This window comes from Amblyomma maculatum, chromosome 2 (assembly GCF_055883805.1).
Source record: "Amblyomma maculatum isolate TAMU_Amacu chromosome 2, ASM5588380v1, whole genome shotgun sequence".
NCBI classification, from domain to species: Eukaryota; Metazoa; Arthropoda; class Arachnida; order Ixodida; family Ixodidae; genus Amblyomma; species Amblyomma maculatum.
The window spans coordinates 82,256,687-82,262,534 of record NC_139345.1 but is presented as its reverse complement, the minus strand read 5'-3'; the positions used below and the strand labels follow the sequence as shown (position 1 = coordinate 82,262,534).

Here is a 5,848-nt window from a genome sequence, read left to right as displayed (position 1 = left end):
CAAAATGAACCTTAACGTTGTATTCAAAGCAGCAATATATGAAGTTTTTCTCCCGTTGAAAGTTTTGTTATTACCTTGAGTGCGATTAGTGCTTTTGAAACTCCTTGAGGCACTTCAGGCCCACGAAGAAACTTGTTTGTCACTGAGAAATTTCCAAGATATGAAGGGTTTGCGCGCATTTCGAAAGAAACGACTGGCAATATCTGAGATATGTTTATTATGTGCAGTAGGCTGTACTGGCGCCGTTATAAGGCTCAACGTATTAAATTTATTTGAAGTCGGTTGTTTTTTCCTTTCTTGTATTTGCTGTATTCCATTTCTCACTGTGTTATTGTTTAAAGATCAACATATCCTTGCTGTTTCCACTTTCTCTTTGCAGGAACGAGTCATCTAGACGGCAGTCGTAACGTGGAAACAGTTTCAAGTCTTCCTGAATGTCGCTACGGCACTACAGGCAGAGATGAATCAAACATCGTCCAGCGTTCTCGAAAATGCTTGGAAAGCCGGGACCATCCTCTTTCGCATTGCGAATCCGACTGCCACCTCTACTGCACTAACCAACTGGACAGACGGTGCCAACTGGACAGAGACCGAAGCTAACGGCACGTCCTTGTGGGTCACCATGTTCGACAACTCGCTGGGAGGTGATGTGACGGCGCTGAACCTCTCAATACCAGGCCACAACGCGTCGTCTTACAACGCGGCCGCAGCAGTTGCGAGCGACGATCCCCTTTCACCGGCAGCACTGCCGCGTGAGCTGCGCCTGGTTGTGGTCGTGTTGGTCGCGTGCATACTGGGCCTCATCATAGTTGCCACTGTAGTGGGTAACGTTTTCGTCATAGTGGCCATCTTCATGGAGCGCAACCTGCGCAGCGTCGGCAATTACCTGGTGTTGTCGCTCGGAGTGGCTGATCTGATGGTCGCCTGCTTGGTAATGCCTCTCGCCGCCGTGGCAGAAGTAACCCGTGAATGGGCACTTGGTCCCGCTCTCTGCGATGTCTGGACGTGTTGCGACGTGCTCTGCTGCACTGCGTCCATCCTACACCTGCTCGCCATCGCCATGGATCGCTACCGAACGGTGGCCCAAGTGGACTACGTTCGTCAGCGGAACGCGCGCCAGGTTGGGTTCATGATCCTGCTGGTGTGGGCCGTGGCCGTAGCGGTGTCGGTGGCTCCCGTGTTCGGTTGGAAGGATCCAGATTTCCAGCACAGGGTCCAGGTGAATCGGATCTGCATGGTCAGTCAGGACGTGGGATACCAAATCTTCGCCACTTGTGCCACATTCTACGTGCCTCTCGTGCTCATCCTGCTGCTGTACTGGCGAATATACCAGGTGGCTCGGCGCAGAATTCGCCACAAGCCCGGCAGCAAGGTGCCCCTGGCGATGGCTAAGACCCCGTCGTCCAACGTCGAGATTTCAGTGATCGTGGCTGGCGAAAACCACAGTCCGAACTCGTGTAGCGGCGGGACCACAACGCAGGAGTCTGACGTCTCACGCAACAACGACGGGGCACCACTGCGGCCACCACCGCAGAACAAGGACCGCAAGCAGCAGCAGCCGCACATCTCCCGCGAGTCGCTCGAGTCCAAGCGCGAGCGCAAGGCTGCCAAAACACTGGCCATCATCACGGGCGTGTTTGTCGTCTGCTGGATGCCCTTCTTCGTCAACGTGCTGCTCATGACTCTCTGCACGTCGTGCTCGTCCGGCGGTTACGCGTTCAGCGTCTTTCTGTGGCTTGGCTACGTTAACTCTATGCTCAACCCCATAATCTACACTATCTTCAGCCCGGACTTTAGGAACGCCTTCCGGAAACTTCTGTGTCGCAAGAAGCAAGCGTTCAATATCAAGCGGTAACGGCCAGCCTTCGTGAACGAGCATCACCAAGGGCAGAAAAGGCACCAACATGTGCAGCGCATGGGATGCTATGGTTGTCCACAAGCAACTATATATGTGACGGTCTCTGAAGCGGCGAGACGCTCGCGTGACATCTGGGAACTGTATGTTTCCGGCTAACTGTGATCACGGCAACAATTGTGACACTTAACTTGAAGCTAACCCTGGAGTGGAAGGCTGTATCCGGGCTCACTGCTTTCAGTGCATTTTGTCGTGTTAGAGTTTCAAGGTATTGTTCTAATGTTCCCTCCGCTAAGACGTAAAATGAGGTTTTTGGATGTTATAAGTTATTCGCAAGTGCTAAAACAGGTAACAGAGTAGAGCTACGGTGTCTCATCGCTCCCAAACCTACCTCAGTGGTCATAATATAGAAAATTCTGAAGTGCACAGTGCACAGCACCAATGAGGAAATTGTCTCGTGCTCTGACCTTCGTAGCCATGCTTCTGGCAGGTGCTCTGGACTAAGTAGTCGTTCTGGCTCTTGGACAAAACGTTTATACCGTTGCGTCTAGCTACCGCAGCCGAAAGGCAGGGCAATGGCTAAACTGCCTTTGATGCATGTTTCGTTTTCTTTCCTAAAACATATTTTCGCACTAAAGTGTCGCGTGTGAGAAAAGGAAATACAAACAGCATTTTAAAACACCGAAGCGCAAGAGGCTGCCAGTAAGGCGAGCAAAAACTGCAATATAAATATACTTTTACGTAAAACCACCATTAGCAGCGGGTAATAAGAAGCCTCATGCTTATCAGCACATGAGCTGTATTGAACGACTAAATTTTGATCGCGCAAATCATTAAACTTTGAAAGCGCAGCAGGTAGTAACAACCAGAACGCTCGCTAAATATGTAATTTTTACGTGCGACAAGCTCTGCAGTTTTACTTTTTATTTTGGGTAAGTTTATAGAGACATGACTTGCATTCAGATACGATGCAACAGCTAGCTCTATACTGGTGAAGATGAGAAATATTACATACACCGGCTTACATTAACGTTTATTTGAAGACATTTGAACCTACGTCCTCCTGATTCTAGGAACATGGGGACCAAAGGAGTGCACATCATTCCATTTTTAATAGCTTGCGCTCCCGCAGGTCGTTTACGCGCTGTATTGCATGAGAACTTCGTTCTCTCGCCTTGGGTCGTTGTTCTATTATTGCTGCGGTTGAGTCTCGACGTCAAATATCTCACGCTTGTACACAAACATCTCATCACAACCAACATGGCAGCGGCCGGCTGCAAATTCGCAAGTGTTAATCTCTTCCAGCAGCTTCGACCAAGCGCCTTCGTTCGAGCAGTGAGGCAAGCAGATTTTGAGTCGCGCCTTCCTTGATGCGCCATGCCTTGCTTCCCAGCCAGCCCTGGAATAAGAACACTCAGTCAACCTCACCGATACATGTCGGCCTGTTTGCATGAAGAAATTTTCGAAGCGCTTTGCATTATGATGTGTATTTCTTGAAAAAAAAAATGGAACCAGCATTTTGCGCTTCGCTAGGTTACATGCCTGAGTGTGCAATGCGTTCGATCTTTACTCCATCGAATATTTTGATGCAGCGTCCTTCTGTTGCATTAATCGCCAGAACGCAAAGATGATCCCGAGTGCGCGGGTGTTACACTGCTCTAGTCGTGTGTAACGCACCGTATATAAATCTGCCGATTACTTTGATGTCTGGTTCTTTATTTTACCGAAAATAATTACTTGCATTCTGGGGTCGAAGAGGGGTTCTTACGAAGATCAAAATATTTTTCGTATGTATTACAGATACAGATGGCTTAAGTGTGTCCGGCGGCCCATGGCTCTGATAAAGCTGTACGCTGCACTGATTGAGATTGCAACAAAGATTAGCATGTAGTATATGAAAATTGATAAGATTTTCCAGACTTGATGAAGAGATGAAGTTTTACCGAAAATCGTAACTGCATAAAAGGAAACTGGGGGCAAACCTACATACAGATATTCCCGTCTAAGTCAGCATGTCACTGGGGTGAACTAGCGAAGAGGGATAGAAGCTACGATGAGGTCCTCATACGTTCATTAGCAGCTTGAGATGCTATTTATCTCGGACAGCAGTATGGTAGGGCTGGGCACTGTTAACGTAGTTCGGAAAGTATACTATAGTGTGAGCATAGGTGTTAAATTATTCACCCCAATAGCCTTATGAGCAGCGAGCCATTCAGGAGAAGTTCGTCAAAAAAAAAAGTTGTCTAAGCATAATCTGTTGCTCTCTCGCTTGAACGAGTGCGCAGTAGAACAGCATGATACACCTTTGAAGAAAAGCACACCTTCAGCTTCGCTTCGCTTAGAAAATGATAGCCAAACAGCAAACTATCGTAGCGGGGCTTCGGGATTTGGTTTTTCCTCTACCGGGTGCGCGGCGCAGCTCCGAATTTCTGTGACATAAGTTTACTTCCTGTCCAATGCACTGAAGAAAAGAGACATCCTCCTCTTGTGGCGAACGCTGTGCAAAGAGTGCTCTCATGCGCGGACTCGTGTGTGTCTTGAAGATTCACTGCTGTCCACCTTGCAGACTCAGTTCAAGTGTGTCATGGTCATCGTCGCTTCAGACTATATTACCACAACATGGAAGCCTGGTGTGCCCATGTGCTGTGTAAGAACGACAAATGCGACAAATTGCTGCTCGTATCCAGTTCGGCATGCATGCCGATGTTTGTTTTGCAAATTGTGAGTTCTTTCGGAGTGAAATCTTGTGCGCGATATTTAGATGAATTTGTAAAGTATTTCAGCGCATGTTGTGACTGATGTAAACCGTCTTACCTATTTTATCACTGGCGTACAGGAAGAGTATTTTGAGACGCTGTTCTTGTCTATCGCACATGTGTACTCAGCACAATTGTTTTCCTCTTTCTGTAAGAGGGCTTCACTTGGAGCATATAATGCGAATAATTTATTTTAGGCTTGTACTTTTATGAATTTTAATGCTTGCCTGAGTGTTGTGCGCTTAGAAACTGACTAAATATGACCGCTCAACACGTTCAGCAACAAATAGCAGAGATAATGTTCCAATTTTGTTTACGGCACCTGCAAAAACTAAAAAGGATGTCGCCTATTCTTTCCCTCTCTGAAGTTATACCTATGGTGTATGTCTGCATGGAGAATTACCCTTTTGCACTTCTTGTTCAGTTTTACTGTCAGCGTTTATAATTCTAACATATATTGTGCTCGATTTTAATCAAGAATATTCCTTCTTTTACAATGTTCAATGGTGTAGAATTGATATCTCTCTTGCAACAGCTTCAGATGGCCAATCGTTATTATACGTATTTTCTGGCCTTAAAAAAAAAAAAAAAAACCTACTCGCTTATGCTGCGAATTAAGGCCATCGTTCCCTAAATTATGGCGCAGCTTGTCTAAGAGGTATGTTGTTAGAACGCTGTTAGTTTATTTTTGGGATGCAGGCCAAGTGCATTTATGCAAATATAAGATTTATATTTTCGCATTCCTTGTGTTCCAATTGTGAGCCCTTCGTAACCACTGAGCTGCTTGCCTAATGGGGCGATTTCATTCGCTAACATTCAAAGAGTTCTCTATACTGTCGTGTTTTCCTATCGTGTCCAAGTTCGCGGCAGCGTGCAGGCTGCGCGCTTCTTTGAAAAGCCGTCAGTGTGCGACTGGCAAACACAGACGATAAAAACCGCTACCCTAAATGTAATGACGTTTATTACGTCATTTGCGAGTACTTTGTTGTCAGGCGACATTCTATTTCGCGGTTTACGTTTCTGCGCTGAGCCACCGCAGAGTTTCCGGCGTTGATGCGGGCCGCTCAAGCTCTCGTTGGCTTACTTTTCGCGATCGCCTTCGTGACGTCTAGTGCGTGTAAGCCTGCATACATGTTTGTGAGTGCGTGTGCGTCTGAGTGTACATAACATATACGTACGTGTTATCCGGTCGCCATATGTGACGCGCCACTGGCGCAGGGATACAGGAACCGAGCTT

The 5,848-nt window shown here is 47.1% G+C and overlaps 1 pseudogene; it reads left to right on the top strand.

The window, feature by feature from the left end:
* Positions 1-399: 399 nt before the first annotated feature.
* On the top strand, positions 400-1,855 carry LOC146199129 (5-hydroxytryptamine receptor pseudogene; annotated as a pseudogene).
* The last annotated feature ends 3,993 nt before the right edge of the window (positions 1,856-5,848 follow it).